A 17987-nucleotide genomic window follows, 5' to 3' on the forward strand; every position below is an offset into this window, starting at 1 on the left:
AAATGGGCTGCTGAGTTTCTCTTTCTGGTTCTAAGAACCATTGCCATGGCCCAAATTACGCCAGGCAAAAATAGTATAAAATCTATTAGCCATCAACAGCCACTCCTAGAATTAAAATGGGCTGCTGAGTTTCTCTTTCTGGTTCTAAGAACCACTGCCATGGCCCAAATTACGCCAGGCAAAAATACTATAAAATCTATGATCCATCAACAGCCACACCTAGAATTAAAATGGGCTGCTGAGTTTCTCTTTCTGGTTCTAAGAACCATTGCCATGGCCCAAATTACGCCAGGCAAAAAACAATATAAAATCTATTATCCATCAACAGCCACACCTAGAATTAAAATGGGCTGCTGAGTTTCTCTTTCTGGTTCTAAGAACCACTGCCATGGCCCAAATTACACCAGGCAAAAATAGTATAAAATCTATTATCCATCAACAGCCACACCTAGAATTAAAATGGCCTGCTAAGTTTTCGTTTCTGGTTCTAAGAACCACTGCCATGGCCCAAATTACGCCAGGCAAAAATAGTATAAAATCTATGATCCATCAACAGCCACAACTAGAATTAAAATGGGCTGCTGAGTTTCTCTTTCTGGTTCTAAGAACCATTGCCATGGCCCAAATTACGCCAGGCAAAAATAGTATAAAATCTATTATCCATCAACAGCCACACCTATAATTAAAATGGCCTGCTAAGTTTTCGTTTCTGGTTCTAAGAACCATTGCCCTGGCCCAAATTACGCCAGGCAAAAATAGTATAAAATCTATTATCCATCAACAGCCATACCTAGAATTAAAATGGGCTGCTGAGTTTCTCTTTCTGGTTCTAAGAACCATTGCCATGGCCCAAATTACGCCAGGCAAAAATACTATAAAATCTATGATCCATCAACAGCCACACCTAGAATTAAAATGGGCTGCTGAGTTTCTCTTTCTGGTTCTAAGAACCACTACCATGGCCCAAATTACGCCAGGCAAAAATAGTATAAAATCTATTTTCCATCAACAGCCACACCTAGAATTATAATGGGCTGCTGAGTTTCTCTTTCTGGTTCTAAGAACCATTGCCATGGCCCAAATTACGCCAGGCAAAAATACTATAAAATCTATGATCCATCAACAGCCACACCTAGAATTAAAATGGGCTGCTGAGTTTCTCTTTCTGGTTCTAAGAACCATTGCCATGGCCCAAATTACGCCAGGCAAAAATAGTATAAAATCTATTAGCCATCAACAGCCACTCCTAGAATTAAAATGGGCTGCTGAGTCTCTCTTTCTGGTTCTAAGAACCACTGCCATGGCCCAAATTACGCCAGGCAAAAATACTATAAAATCTATGATCCATCAACAGCCACACCTAGAATTAAAATGGGCTGCTGAGTTTCTCTTTCTGGTTCTAAGAACCATTGCCATGGCCCAAATTACGCCAGGCAAAAATAGTATAAAATCTATTTTCCATCAACAGCCACACCTAGAATTAAAATGGGCTGCTGAGTTTCTCTTTCTGGTTCTAAGAACCATTGCCATGGCCCAAATTTCGCCAGGCAAAAATACTACAAAATCTATGATCCATCAACAGCCACACCTAGAATTAAAATGGGCCGCTGAGTTTCTCTCTCTGGTTCTAAGAACCATTGCCATGGCCCAAATTACGCCAGGGAAAAATACTATAAAATCTATGATCCATCAACAGCCACACCTAGAATTAAAATGGGCCGCTGAGTTTCTCTTTCTGGTTCTAAGAACCACTGCCATGGCCCAAATTTCGCCAGGCAAAAATACTACAAAATCTATGATCCATCAACAGGCACACCTAGAATTAAAATGGGCTGCTGAGTTTCTCTTTCTGGTTCTAAGAACCATTGCCATGGCCCAAATTACGCCAGGCAAAAATAGTATAAAATCTATTTTCCATCAACAGCCACACCTAGAATTAAAATGGGCTGCTGAGTTTCTCTTTCTGGTTCTAAGAACCATTGCCATGGCCCAAATTACGCCAGGCAAAAATACTATAAAATCTATTAGCCATCAACAGCCACTCCTAGAATTAAAATGGGCTGCTGAGTTTCTCTTTCTGGTTCTAAGAACCACTGCCATGGCCCAAATTACGCTAGGCAAAAATACTATAAAATCTATGATCCATCAACAGCCACACCTAGAATTAAAATGGGCTGCTGAGTTTCTCTTTCTGGTTCTAAGAACCATTGCCATGGCCCAAATTACGCCAGGCAAAAATAGTATAAAATCTATTAGCCATCAACAGCCACACCTAGAATTAAAATGGGCTGCTGAGTTTCTCTTTCTGGTTCTAAGAACCATTGCCATGGCCCAAATTACGCCAGGCAAAAATAGTATAAAATCTATTAGCCATCAACAGCCACTCCTAGAATTAAAATGGGCTGCTGATTTTCTCTTTCTGGTTCTAAGAACCACTGCCATGGCCCAAATTACGCCAGGCAAAAATACTATAAAATCTATGATCCATCAACAGCCACACCTAGAATTAAAATGGGCTGCTGAGTTTCTCTTTCTGGTTCTAAGAACCACTGCCATGGCCCAAATTACGCCAGGCAAAAATAGTATAAAATCTATTAGCCATCAACAGCCACTCCTAGAATTAAAATGGGCTGCTGAGTTTCTCTTTCTGGTTCTAAGAACCACTGCCATGGCCCAAATTACGCCAGGCAAAAATACTATAAAATCTATGATCCATCAACAGCCACACCTAGAATTAAAATGGGCTGCTGAGTTTCTCTTTCTGGTTCTAAGAACCATTGCCATGGCCCAAATTACGCCAGGCAAAAAACAATATAAAATCTATTATCCATCAACAGCCACACCTAGAATTAAAATGGGCTGCTGAGTTTCTCTTTCTGGTTCTAAGAACCACTGCCATGGCCCAAATTACACCAGGCAAAAATAGTATAAAATCTATTATCCATCAACAGCCACACCTAGAATTAAAATGGCCTGCTAAGTTTTCGTTTCTGGTTCTAAGAACCACTGCCATGGCCCAAATTACGCCAGGCAAAAATAGTATAAAATCTATGATCCATCAACAGCCACACCTAGAATTAAAATGGGCTGCTGAGTTTTCGTTTCTGGTTCTAAGAACCACTGCCATGGCCCAAATTACGCCAGGCAAAAATAGTATAAAATCTATGATCCATCAACAGCCACAACTAGAATTAAAATGGGCTGCTGAGTTTCTCTTTCTGGTTCTAAGAACCATTGCCATGGCCCAAATTACGCCAGGCAAAAATAGTATAAAATCTATTATCCATCAACAGCCACACCTATAATTAAAATGGCCTGCTAAGTTTTCGTTTCTGGTTCTAAGAACCATTGCCATGGCCCAAATTACGCCAGGCAAAAATAGTATAAAATCTATTATCCATCAACAGCCACACCTAGAATTAAAATGGGCTGCTGAGTTTCTCTTTCTGGTTCTAAGAACCACTGCCATGGCCCAAATTACGCCAGGCAAAAATAGTATAAAATCTATTATCCATCAACAGCCACACCTATAATTAAAATGGCCTGCTAAGTTTTCGTTTCTGGTTCTAAGAACCATTGCCATGGCCCAAATTACGCCAGGCAAAAATAGTATAAAATCTATGATCCATCAACAGCCACAACTAGAATTAAAATGGGCTGCTGAGTTTCTCTTTCTGGTTCTAAGAACCACTGCCATGGCCCAAATTACGCCAGGCAAAAATAGTATAAAATCTATTATCCATCAACAGCCACACCTATAATTAAAATGGCCTGCTAAGTTTTCGTTTCTGGTTCTAAGAACCATTGCCATGGCCCAAATTACGCCAGGCAAAAATACTATAAAATCTATTATCCATCAACAGCCACACCTAGAATTAAAATGGGCTGCTGAGTTTCTCTTTCTGGTTCTAAGAACCATTGCCATGGCCCAAATTACGCCAGGCAAAAATAGTATAAAATCTATTTTCCATCAACAGCCACACCTAGAATTAAAATGGGCTGCTGAGTTTCTCTTTGTGGTTCTAAGAACCATTGCCCTGGCCCAAATTACGCCAGGCAAAAATAGTATAAAATCTATTATCCATCAACAGCCATACCTAGAATTAAAATGGGCTGCTGAGTTTCTCTTTCTGGTTCTAAGAACCATTGCCATGGCCCAAATTACGCCAGGCAAAAATACTATAAAATCTATGATCCATCAACAGCCACACCTAGAATTAAAATGGGCTGCTGAGTTTCTCTTTCTGGTTCTAAGAACCACTACCATGGCCCAAATTACGCCAGGCAAAAATAGTATAAAATCTATTTTCCATCAACAGCCACACCTAGAATTATAATGGGCTGCTGAGTTTCTCTTTCTGGTTCTAAGAACCATTGCCATGGCCCAAATTACGCCAGGCAAAAATACTATAAAATCTATGATCCATCAACAGCCACACCTAGAATTAAAATGGGCTGCTGAGTTTCTCTTTCTGGTTCTAAGAACCATTGCCATGGCCCAAATTACGCCAGGCAAAAATAGTATAAAATCTATTAGCCATCAACAGCCACTCCTAGAATTAAAATGGGCTGCTGAGTCTCTCTTTCTGGTTCTAAGAACCACTGCCATGGCCCAAATTACGCCAGGCAAAAATACTATAAAATCTATGATCCATCAACAGCCACACCTAGAATTAAAATGGGCTGCTGAGTTTCTCTTTCTGGTTCTAAGAACCATTGCCATGGCCCAAATTACGCCAGGCAAAAATAGTATAAAATCTATTTTCCATCAACAGCCACACCTAGAATTAAAATGGGCTGCTGAGTTTCTCTTTCTGGTTCTAAGAACCATTGCCATGGCCCAAATTTCGCCAGGCAAAAATACTACAAAATCTATGATCCATCAACAGCCACACCTAGAATTAAAATGGGCCGCTGAGTTTCTCTCTCTGGTTCTAAGAACCATTGCCATGGCCCAAATTACGCCAGGGAAAAATACTATAAAATCTATGATCCATCAACAGCCACACCTAGAATTAAAATGGGCCGCTGAGTTTCTCTTTCTGGTTCTAAGAACCACTGCCATGGCCCAAATTTCGCCAGGCAAAAATACTACAAAATCTATGATCCATCAACAGGCACACCTAGAATTAAAATGGGCTGCTGAGTTTCTCTTTCTGGTTCTAAGAACCATTGCCATGGCCCAAATTACGCCAGGCAAAAATAGTATAAAATCTATTTTCCATCAACAGCCACACCTAGAATTAAAATGGGCTGCTGAGTTTCTCTTTCTGGTTCTAAGAACCATTGCCATGGCCCAAATTACGCCAGGCAAAAATACTATAAAATCTATTAGCCATCAACAGCCACTCCTAGAATTAAAATGGGCTGCTGAGTTTCTCTTTCTGGTTCTAAGAACCACTGCCATGGCCCAAATTACGCTAGGCAAAAATACTATAAAATCTATGATCCATCAACAGCCACACCTAGAATTAAAATGGGCTGCTGAGTTTCTCTTTCTGGTTCTAAGAACCATTGCCATGGCCCAAATTACGCCAGGCAAAAATAGTATAAAATCTATTAGCCATCAACAGCCACACCTAGAATTAAAATGGGCTGCTGAGTTTCTCTTTCTGGTTCTAAGAACCATTGCCATGGCCCAAATTACGCCAGGCAAAAATAGTATAAAATCTATTAGCCATCAACAGCCACTCCTAGAATTAAAATGGGCTGCTGATTTTCTCTTTCTGGTTCTAAGAACCACTGCCATGGCCCAAATTACGCCAGGCAAAAATACTATAAAATCTATGATCCATCAACAGCCACACCTAGAATTAAAATGGGCTGCTGAGTTTCTCTTTCTGGTTCTAAGAACCACTGCCATGGCCCAAATTACGCCAGGCAAAAATAGTATAAAATCTATTAGCCATCAACAGCCACTCCTAGAATTAAAATGGGCTGCTGAGTTTCTCTTTCTGGTTCTAAGAACCACTGCCATGGCCCAAATTACGCCAGGCAAAAATACTATAAAATCTATGATCCATCAACAGCCACACCTAGAATTAAAATGGGCTGCTGAGTTTCTCTTTCTGGTTCTAAGAACCATTGCCATGGCCCAAATTACGCCAGGCAAAAAACAATATAAAATCTATTATCCATCAACAGCCACACCTAGAATTAAAATGGGCTGCTGAGTTTCTCTTTCTGGTTCTAAGAACCACTGCCATGGCCCAAATTACACCAGGCAAAAATAGTATAAAATCTATTATCCATCAACAGCCACACCTAGAATTAAAATGGCCTGCTAAGTTTTCGTTTCTGGTTCTAAGAACCACTGCCATGGCCCAAATTACGCCAGGCAAAAATAGTATAAAATCTATGATCCATCAACAGCCACACCTAGAATTAAAATGGGCTGCTGAGTTTTCGTTTCTGGTTCTAAGAACCACTGCCATGGCCCAAATTACGCCAGGCAAAAATAGTATAAAATCTATGATCCATCAACAGCCACAACTAGAATTAAAATGGGCTGCTGAGTTTCTCTTTCTGGTTCTAAGAACCATTGCCATGGCCCAAATTACGCCAGGCAAAAATAGTATAAAATCTATTATCCATCAACAGCCACACCTATAATTAAAATGGCCTGCTAAGTTTTCGTTTCTGGTTCTAAGAACCATTGCCATGGCCCAAATTACGCCAGGCAAAAATAGTATAAAATCTATTATCCATCAACAGCCACACCTAGAATTAAAATGGGCTGCTGAGTTTCTCTTTCTGGTTCTAAGAACCACTGCCATGGCCCAAATTACGCCAGGCAAAAATAGTATAAAATCTATTATCCATCAACAGCCACACCTATAATTAAAATGGCCTGCTAAGTTTTCGTTTCTGGTTCTAAGAACCATTGCCATGGCCCAAATTACGCCAGGCAAAAATAGTATAAAATCTATGATCCATCAACAGCCACAACTAGAATTAAAATGGGCTGCTGAGTTTCTCTTTCTGGTTCTAAGAACCACTGCCATGGCCCAAATTACGCCAGGCAAAAATAGTATAAAATCTATTATCCATCAACAGCCACACCTATAATTAAAATGGCCTGCTAAGTTTTCGTTTCTGGTTCTAAGAACCATTGCCATGGCCCAAATTACGCCAGGCAAAAATAGTATAAAATCTATGATCCATCAACAGCCACAACTAGAATTAAAATGGGCTGCTGAGTTTCTCTTTCTGGTTCTAAGAACCATTGCCATGGCCCAAATTACGCCAGGCAAAAATAGTATAAAATCTATGATCCATCAACAGCCACAACTAGAATTAAAATGGGCTGCTGAGTTTCTCTTTCTGGTTCTAAGAACCATTGCCATGGCCCAAATTACGCCAGGCAAAAATAGTATAAAATCTATTATCCATCAACAGCCACACCTATAATTAAAATGGCCTGCTAAGTTTTCGTTTCTGGTTCTAAGAACCATTGCCATGGCCCAAATTACGCCAGGCAAAAATAGTATAAAATCTATGATCCATCAACAGCCACAACTAGAATTAAAATGGGCTGCTGAGTTTCTCTTTCTGGTTCTAAGAACCACTGCCATGGCCCAAATTACGCCAGGCAAAAATAGTATAAAATCTATTATCCATCAACAGCCACACCTAGCATTAAAATGGGCTGCTGAGTTTCTCTTTCTGGTTCTAAGAACCATTGCCATGGCCCAAATTACGCCAGGCAAAAATAGTATAAAATCTATTTTCCATCAACAGCCACACCTAGAATTAAAATGGGCTGCTGAGTTTCTCTTTCTGGTTCTAAGAACCATTGCCATGGCCCAAATTACGCCAGGCAAAAATAGTATAAAATCTATTATCCATCAACAGCCACACCTATAATTAAAATGGGCTGTTGAGTTTCTCTCTCTGGTTCTAAGAACCATTGCCATGGCCCAAATTACGCCAGGCAAAAATAGTATAGAATCTATGATCCATCAACAGCCACACCTAGAATTAAAATGGGCTGCTGAGTTTTCGTTTCTGGTTCTAAGAACCACTGCCATGGCCCAAATTACGCCAGGCAAAAATAGTATAAAATCTATGATCCATCAACAGCCACAACTAGAATTAAAATGGGCTGCTGAGTTTCTCTTTCTGGTTCTAAGAACCATTGCCATGGCCCAAATTACGCCAGGCAAAAATAGTATAAAATCTATTATCCATCAACAGCCACACCTATAATTAAAATGGCCTGCTAAGTTTTCGTTTCTGGTTCTAAGAACCATTGCCATGGCCCAAATTACGCCAGGCAAAAATAGTATAAAATCTATGATCCATCAACAGCCACAACTAGAATTAAAATGGGCTGCTGAGTTTCTCTTTCTGGTTCTAAGAACCACTGCCATGGCCCAAATTACGCCAGGCAAAAATAGTATAAAATCTATTTTCCATCAACAGCCACACCTAGAATTATAATGGGCTGCTGAGTTTCTCTTTCTGGTTCTAAGAACCATTGCCATGGCCCAAATTACGCCAGGCAAAAATACTATAAAATCTATGATCCATCAACAGCCACACCTAGAATTAAAATGGGCTGCTGAGTTTCTCTTTCTGGTTCTAAGAACCATTGCCATGGCCCAAATTACGCCAGGCAAAAATAGTATAAAATCTATTAGCCATCAACAGCCACTCCTAGAATTAAAATGGGCTGCTGAGTTTCTCTTTCTGGTTCTAAGAACCATTGCCATGGCCCAAATTTCGCCAGGCAAAAATACTACAAAATCTATGATCCATCAACAGCCACACCTAGAATTAAAATGGGCCGCTGAGTTTCTCTCTCTGGTTATAAGAACCATTGCCATGGCCCAAATTACGCCAGGCAAAAATACTATAAAATCTATGATCCATCAACAGCCACACCTAGAATTAAAATGGGCCGCTGAGTTTCTCTTTCTGGTTCTAAGAACCATTGCCATGGCCCAAATTTCGCCAGGCAAAAATACTACAAAATCTATGATCCATCAACAGGCACACCTAGAATTAAAATGGGCTGCTGAGTTTCTCTTTCTGGTTCTAAGAACCATTGCCATGGCCCAAATTACGCCAGGCAAAAATAGTATAAAATCTATTAGCCATCAACAGCCACACCTAGAATTAAAATGGGCTGCTGAGTTTCTCTTTCTGGTTCTAAGAACCATTGCCATGGCCCAAATTACGCCAGGCAAAAATAGTATAAAATCTATGATCCATCAACAGCCACACCTAGAATTAAAATGGGCTGCTGAGTTTCTCTTTCTGGTTCTAAGAACCATTGCCATGGCCCAAATTACGCCAGGCAAAAATAGTATAAAATCTATTAGCCATCAACAGCCACACCTAGAATTAAAATGGGCTGCTGAGTTTCTCTTTCTGGTTCTAAGAACCATTGCCATGGCCCAAATTACGCCAGGCAAAAATAGTATAAAATCTATTAGCCATCAACAGCCACTCCTAGAATTAAAATGGGCTGCTGAGTTTCTCTTTCTGGTTCTAAGAACCATTGCCATGGCCCAAATTACGCCAGGCAAAAATACTATAAAATCTATGATCCATCAACAGCCACACCTAGAATTAAAATGGGCTGCTGAGTTTCTCTTTCTGGTTCTAAGAACCATTGCCATGGCCCAAATTACGCCAGGCAAAAATACTATAAAATCTATGATCCATCAACAGCCACACCTAGAATTAAAATGGGCTGCTGAGTTTCTTTCTGGTTCTAAGAACCATTGCCATGGCCCAAATTACGCCAGGCAAAAATACTATAAAATCTATGATCCATCAACAGCCACACCTAGAATTAAAATGGGCTGCTGAGTTTCTTTCTGGTTCTAAGAACCATTGCCATGGCCCAAATTACGCCAGGCAAAAATACTATAAAATCTATGATCCATCAACAGCCACACCTAGAATTAAAATGGGCTGCTGAGTTTCTCTTTCTGGTTCTAAGAACCATTGCCATGGCCCAAATTACGCCAGGCAAAAATAGTATAAAATCTATTAGCCATCAACAGCCACTCCTAGAATTAAAATGGGCTGCTGAGTTTCTCTTTCTGGTTCTAAGAACCACTGCCATGGCCCAAATTACGCCAGGCAAAAATACTATAAAATCTATGATCCATCAACAGCCACACCTAGAATTAAAATGGGCTGCTGAGTTTCTCTTTCTGGTTCTAAGAACCACTGCCATGGCCCAAATTACGCCAGGCAAAAATACTATAAAATCTATGATCCATCAACAGCCACACCTAGAATTAAAATGGGCTGCTGAGTTTCTCTTTCTGGTTCTAAGAACCACTGCCATGGCCCAAATTACGCCAGGCAAAAATAGTATAAAATCTATTAGCCATCAACAGCCACTCCTAGAATTAAAATGGGCTGCTGAGTTTCTCTTTCTGGTTCTAAGAACCACTGCCATGGCCCAAATTACGCCAGGCAAAAATACTATAAAATCTATGATCCATCAACAGCCACACCTAGAATTAAAATGGGCTGCTGAGTTTCTCTTTCTGGTTCTAAGAACCACTGCCATGGCCCAAATTACGCCAGGCAAAAATACTACAAAATCTATGATCCATCAACAGCCACACCTAGAATTAAAATGGGCCGCTGAGTTTCTCTCTCTGGTTCTAAGAACCATTGCCATGGCCCAAATTACGCCAGGCAAAAATACTATAAAATCTATGATCCATCAACAGCCACACCTAGAATTAAAATGGGCCGCTGAGTTTCTCTTTCTGGTTCTAAGAACCATTGCCATGGCCCAAATTTCGCCAGGCAAAAATACTACAAAATCTATGATCCATCAACAGGCACACCTAGAATTAAAACGGGCTGCTGAGTTTCTCTTTCTGGTTCTAAGAACCATTGCCATGGCCCAAATTACGCCAGGCAAAAATAGTATAAAATCTATGATCCATCAACAGCCACACCTAGAATTAAAATGGGCTGCTGAGTTTCTCTTTCTGGTTCTAAGAACCATTGCCATGGCCCAAATTACGCCAGGCAAAAATAGTATAAAATCTATTAGCCATCAACAGCCACACCTAGAATTAAAATGGGCTGCTGAGTTTCTCTTTCTGGTTCTAAGAACCATTGCCATGGCCCAAATTACGCCAGGCAAAAATAGTATAAAATCTATTAGCCATCAACAGCCACTCCTAGAATTAAAATGGGCTGCTGAGTTTCTCTTTCTGGTTCTAAGAACCATTGCCATGGCCCAAATTACGCCAGGCAAAAATAGTATAAAATCTATTAGCCATCAACAGCCACACCTAGAATTAAAATGGGCTGCTGAGTTTCTCTTTCTGGTTCTAAGAACCATTGCCATGGCCCAAATTACGCCAGGCAAAAATAGTATAAAATCTATTAGCCATCAACAGCCACTCCTAGAATTAAAATGGGCTGCTGAGTTTCTCTTTCTGGTTCTAAGAACCATTGCCATGGCCCAAATTACGCCAGGCAAAAATACTATAAAATCTATGATCCATCAACAGCCACACCTAGAATTAAAATGGGCTGCTGAGTTTCTCTTTCTGGTTCTAAGAACCATTGCCATGGCCCAAATTACGCCAGGCAAAAATACTATAAAATCTATGATCCATCAACAGCCACACCTAGAATTAAAATGGGCTGCTGAGTTTCTTTCTGGTTCTAAGAACCATTGCCATGGCCCAAATTACGCCAGGCAAAAATACTATAAAATCTATGATCCATCAACAGCCACACCTAGAATTAAAATGGCCTGCTGAGTTTCTCTTTCTGGTTCTAAGAACCACTGCCATGGCCCAAATTACGCCAGGCAAAAATACTATAAAATCTATGATCCATCAACAGCCACACCTAGAATTAAAATGGGCTGCTGAGTTTCTCTTTCTGGTTCTAAGAACCATTGCCATGGCCCAAATTACGCCAGGCAAAAATAGTATAAAATCTATTAGCCATCAACAGCCACTCCTAGAATTAAAATGGGCTGCTGAGTTTCTCTTTCTGGTTCTAAGAACCACTGCCATGGCCCAAATTACGCCAGGCAAAAATACTATAAAATCTATGATCCATCAACAGCCACACCTAGAATTAAAATGGGCTGCTGAGTTTCTCTTTCTGGTTCTAAGAACCACTGCCATGGCCCAAATTACGCCAGGCAAAAATACTATAAAATCTATGATCCATCAACAGCCACACCTAGAATTAAAATGGGCTGCTGAGTTTCTCTTTCTGGTTCTAAGAACCACTGCCATGGCCCAAATTACGCCAGGCAAAAATAGTATAAAATCTATTATCCATCAACAGCCATACCTAGAATTAAAATGGGCTGCTGAGTTTCTCTTTCTTGTTCTAAGAACCATTGCCATGGCCCAAATTACGCCAGGCAAAAATAGTATAAAATCTATTAGCCATCAACAGCCACACCTAGAATTAAAATGGGCTGCTGAGTTTCTCTTTCTGGTTCTAAGAACCATTGCCATGGCCCAAATTACGCCAGGCAAAAATAGTATAAAATCTATTAGCCATCAACAGCCACACCTAGAATTAAAATGGGCTGCTGAGTTTCTCTTTCTGGTTCTAAGAACCACTGCCATGGCCCAAATTACGCCAGGCAAAAATACTATAAAATCTATGATCTATCAACAGCCACACCTAGAATTAAAATGGGCTGCTGAGTTTCTCTTTCTGGTTCTAAGAACCATTGCCATGGCCCAAATTACGCCAGGCAAAAATAGTATAAAATCTATTATCCATCAACAGCCACACCTAGAATTAAAATGGGCCGCTGAGTTTCTCTTTCTGGTTCTAAGAACCATTGCCATGGCCCAAATTACGCCAGGCAAAAATAGTATAAAATCTATGATCCATCAACAGCCACACCTAGAATTAAAATGGGCTGCTGAGTTTCTCTTTCTGGTTCTAAGAACCATTGCCATGGCCCAAATTACGCCAGGCAAAAATAGTATAAAATCTATTTTCCATCAACAGCCACACCTAGAATTAAAATGGCCTGCTAAGTTTTCGTTTCTGGTTCTAAGAACCACTGCCATGGCCCAAATTACGCCAGGCAAAAATAGTATAAAATCTATGATCCATCAACAGCCACACCTAGAATTAAAATGGGCTGCTGAGTTTTCGTTTCTGGTTCTAAGAACCACTGCCATGGCCCAAATTACGCCAGGCAAAAATAGTATAAAATCTATTATCCATCAACAGCCACACCTATAATTGAAATGGCCTGCTAAGTTTTCGTTTCTGGTTCTAAGAACCATTGCCATGGCCCAAATTACGCCAGGCAAAAATAGTATAAAATCTATTATCCATCAACAGCCATACCTAGCATTAAAATGGGCCGCTGAGTTTCTCTTTCTGGTTCTAAGAACCATTGCCATGGCCCAAATTACGCCAGGCAAAAATACTATAAAATCTATGATCCATCAACAGCCACACCTAGAATTAAAATGGGCTGCTGAGTTTCTTTCTGGTTCTAAGAACCATTGCCATGGCCCAAATTACGCCAGGCAAAAATACTATAAAATCTATGATCCATCAACAGCCACACCTAGAATTAAAATGGGCTGCTGAGTTTCTCTTTCTGGTTCTAAGAACCACTGCCATGGCCCAAATTACGCCAGGCAAAAATACTATAAAATCTATGATCCATCAACAGCCACACCTAGAATTAAAATGGGCTGCTGAGTTTCTCTTTCTGGTTCTAAGAACCATTGCCATGGCCCAAATTACGCCAGGCAAAAATAGTATAAAATCTATTAGCCATCAACAGCCACACCTAGAATTAAAATGGGCTGCTGAGTTTCTCTTTCTGGTTCTAAGAACCATTGCCATGGCCCAAATTACGCCAGGCAAAAATAGTATAAAATCTATTAGCCATCAACAGCCACTCCTAGAATTAAAATGGGCTGCTGAGTTTCTCTTTCTGGTTCTAAGAACCACTGCCATGGCCCAAATTACGCCAGGCAAAAATACTATAAAATCTATGATCCATCAACAGCCACACCTAGAATTAAAATGGGCTGCTGAGTTTCTCTTTCTGGTTCTAAGAACCACTGCCATGGCCCAAATTACGCCAGGCAAAAATACTATAAAATCTATGATCCATCAACAGCCACACCTAGAATTAAAATGGGCTGCTGAGTTTCTCTTTCTGGTTCTAAGAACCACTGCCATGGCCCAAATTACGCCAGGCAAAAATAGTATAAAATCTATTATCCATCAACAGCCATACCTAGAATTAAAATGGGCTGCTGAGTTTCTCTTTCTTGTTCTAAGAACCATTGCCATGGCCCAAATTACGCCAGGCAAAAATAGTATAAAATCTATTAGCCATCAACAGCCACACCTAGAATTAAAATGGGCTGCTGAGTTTCTCTTTCTGGTTCTAAGAACCATTGCCATGGCCCAAATTACGCCAGGCAAAAATAGTATAAAATCTATTAGCCATCAACAGCCACACCTAGAATTAAAATGGGCTGCTGAGTTTCTCTTTCTGGTTCTAAGAACCACTGCCATGGCCCAAATTACGCCAGGCAAAAATACTATAAAATCTATGATCTATCAACAGCCACACCTAGAATTAAAATGGGCTGCTGAGTTTCTCTTTCTGGTTCTAAGAACCATTGCCATGGCCCAAATTACGCCAGGCAAAAATAGTATAAAATCTATTATCCATCAACAGCCACACCTAGAATTAAAATGGGCCGCTGAGTTTCTCTTTCTGGTTCTAAGAACCATTGCCATGGCCCAAATTACGCCAGGCAAAAATAGTATAAAATCTATGATCCATCAACAGCCACACCTAGAATTAAAATGGGCTGCTGAGTTTCTCTTTCTGGTTCTAAGAACCACTGCCATGGCCCAAATTACGCCAGGCAAAAATAGTATAAAATCTATGATCCATCAACAGCCACAACTAGAATTAAAATGGGCTGCTGAGTTTCTCTTTCTGGTTCTAAGAACCATTGCCATGGCCCAAATTACGCCAGGCAAAAATAGTATAAAATCTATTTTCCATCAACAGCCACACCTAGAATTAAAATGGCCTGCTAAGTTTTCGTTTCTGGTTCTAAGAACCACTGCCATGGCCCAAATTACGCCAGGCAAAAATAGTATAAAATCTATGATCCATCAACAGCCACACCTAGAATTAAAATGGGCTGCTGAGTTTTCGTTTCTGGTTCTAAGAACCACTGCCATGGCCCAAATTACGCCAGGCAAAAATAGTATAAAATCTATTATCCATCAACAGCCACACCTATAATTGAAATGGCCTGCTAAGTTTTCGTTTCTGGTTCTAAGAACCATTGCCATGGCCCAAATTACGCCAGGCAAAAATAGTATAAAATCTATTATCCATCAACAGCCATACCTAGCATTAAAATGGGCTGCTGAGTTTCTCTTTCTGGTTCTAAGAACCACTGCCATGGCCCAAATTACGCCAGGCAAAAATACTATAAAATCTATTATCCATCAACAGCCACACCTAGAATTAAAATGGGCTGCTGAGTTTCTCTTTCTGGTTCTAAGAACCATTGCCATGGCCCAAATTACGCCAGGCAAAAATAGTATAAAATCTATTTTCCATCAACAGCCACACCTAGAATTAAAATGGGCTGCTGAGTTTCTCTTTCTGGTTCTAAGAACCATTGCCATGTCCCAAATTACGCCAGGCAAAAATACTATAAAATCTATGATCCAAAACAGCCACACCTAGAATTAAAATGGGCTGCTGAGTTTCTCTTTCTGGTTCTAAGAACCACTGCCATGGCCCAAATTACGCCAGGCAAAAATAGTATAAAATCTATTATCCATCAACGGCCACACCTAGAATTAAAATGGGCTGCTGAGTTTCTCTTTCTGGTTCTAAGAACCATTGCCATGGCCCAAATTACGCCAGGCAAAAATAGTATAAAATGTATTATCCATCAACAGCCACACCTAGAATTAAAATGGGCTGCTGAGTTTCTCTTTCTGGTTCTAAGAACCACTGCCATGGCCCAAATTACGCCAGGCAAAAATACTATAAAATCTATTATCCATCAACAGCCACACCTAGAATTAAAATGGGCTGCTGAGTTTCTCTTTCTGGTTCTAAGAACCATTGCCATGGCCCAAATTACCCCTCGCAAAAATAGTATAAAATCTATTATACATCGACAGCCACTCCTAGAATTAAAATGGGCTGCTGAGTTTCTATTTCTGGTTCTAAGAACCACTGCCATGGCCCAAATTACGCCAGGCAAAAATACTATAAAATCTATTATCCATCAACAGCCACACCTAGAATTAAAATGGGCTGCTGAGTTTCTCTTTCTGGTTCTAAGAACCATTGCCATGGCCCAAATTACGCCAGGCAAAAATAGTATAAAATCTATTTTCCATCAACAGCCACACCTAGAATTAAAATGGGCTGCTGAGTTTCTCTTTCTGGTTCTAAGAACCATTGCCATGTCCCAAATTACGCCAGGCAAAAATACTATAAAATCTATGATCCATCAACAGCCACACCTAGAATTAAAATGGGCTGCTGAGTTTCTCTTTCTGGTTCTAAGAACCATTGCCATGGCCCAAATTACGCCAGGCAAAAATAGTATAAAATCCATTATCCATCAACAGCCACTCCTAGAATTAAAATGGGCTGCTGAGTTTCTCTTTGTGGTTCTAAGAACCATTGCCATGGCCCAAATTTCGCCAGGCAAAAATACTATAAAATCTATGATCCATCAACAGCCACACCTAGAATTAAAATGGGCTGCTGAGTTTCTCTTTCTGGTTTTAAGAACCATTGCCGTGGCCCAAATTACGCCAGGCAAAAATAGTATAAAATCTATTATCCATCAACAGCCACTCCTAGAATTAAAATGGCCTGCTGAGGTTCTCTTTCTGGTTCTAAGAACCATTGCCATGGCCCAAATTACGCCAGGCAAAAATAGTATAAAATCTATTAGCCATCAACAGCCATACCTAGAATTAAAATGGGCTGCTGAGTTTCTCTTTCTGGTTCTAAGAACCATTGCCCTGGCCCAAATTACGCCAGGCAAAAATAGTATAAAATTTATTATCCATCAACAGCCACTCCTATAATTAAAATGGGCTGCTGAGTTTCTCTTTCTGGTTCTAAGAACCACTGCCATGGCCCAAATTACGCCAGGCAAAAATAGTATAAAATCTATTATCCATCAACAGCCACACCTAGAATTAAAATGGGCTGCTGAGTTTCTCTTTCTGGTTCTAAGAACTACTGCCATGGCCCAAATTACGCCAGGCAAAAATAGTATAAAATCTATTATCCATCAACAGCCACTCCTAGAATTAAAATGGGCTGCTGAGTTTCTCTTTCTGGTTCTAAGAACCACTGCCATGGCCCAAATTACGCCAGGCAAAAATACTATAAAATCTATTATCCATCAACAGCCACACCTAGAATTAAAATGGGCTGCTGAGTTTCTCTTTCTGGTTCTAAGAACCATTGCCATGGCCCAAATTACGCCAGGCAAAAATAGTATAAAATCTATTTTCCCTCAACAGCCACACCTAGAATTAAAATGGGCTGCTGAGTTTCTCTTTGTGGTTCTAAGAACCATTGCCATGGCCCAAATTACGCCAGGCAAAAATACTATAAAATCTATGATCCATCAACAGCCATACCTAGCATTAAAATGGGCCGCTGAGTTTCTCTCTCTGGATCTAAGAACCATTGCCATGGCCCAAATTACGCCAGGCAAAAATACTATAAAATCTATGATCCATCAACAGCCACACCTAGAATTAAAATGGGCTGCTGAGTTTCTCTTTCTGGTTCTAAGAACCATTGCCATGGCCCAAATTACGCCAGGCAAAAATAGTATAAAATCTATTATCCATCAACAGCAACTCCTAGAATTAAAATGGGCTGCTGAGTTTCTCTTTCTGGTTCTAAGAACCACTGCCATGGCCCAAATTACGCCAGGCAAAAATACTATAAAATCTATTATCCATCA

The 17987-nt window shown here is 40.2% G+C and overlaps 1 long non-coding RNA gene across 1 annotated transcript; it reads right to left on the minus strand.

The window, feature by feature from the left end:
- Nucleotides 1–2499: 2499 nt before the first annotated feature.
- On the minus strand, nt 2500–15654 carry LOC148112256 (uncharacterized). The gene is made up of 3 exons (XR_015729623.1): nt 15491–15654; nt 3870–15262; nt 2500–3755 (listed from the first exon to the last, which is right to left on the minus strand). It is a non-coding gene; the product is annotated as an uncharacterized LOC148112256 (long non-coding RNA).
- Between the last annotated feature and the right edge of the window lie 2333 nt (nt 15655–17987).

This window comes from Pantherophis guttatus, chromosome 11, assembly GCF_059756535.1.
Source record: "Pantherophis guttatus breed Tessera chromosome 11, ASM5975653v1, whole genome shotgun sequence".
Taxonomy (NCBI): Eukaryota; Metazoa; Chordata; class Lepidosauria; order Squamata; family Colubridae; genus Pantherophis; species Pantherophis guttatus.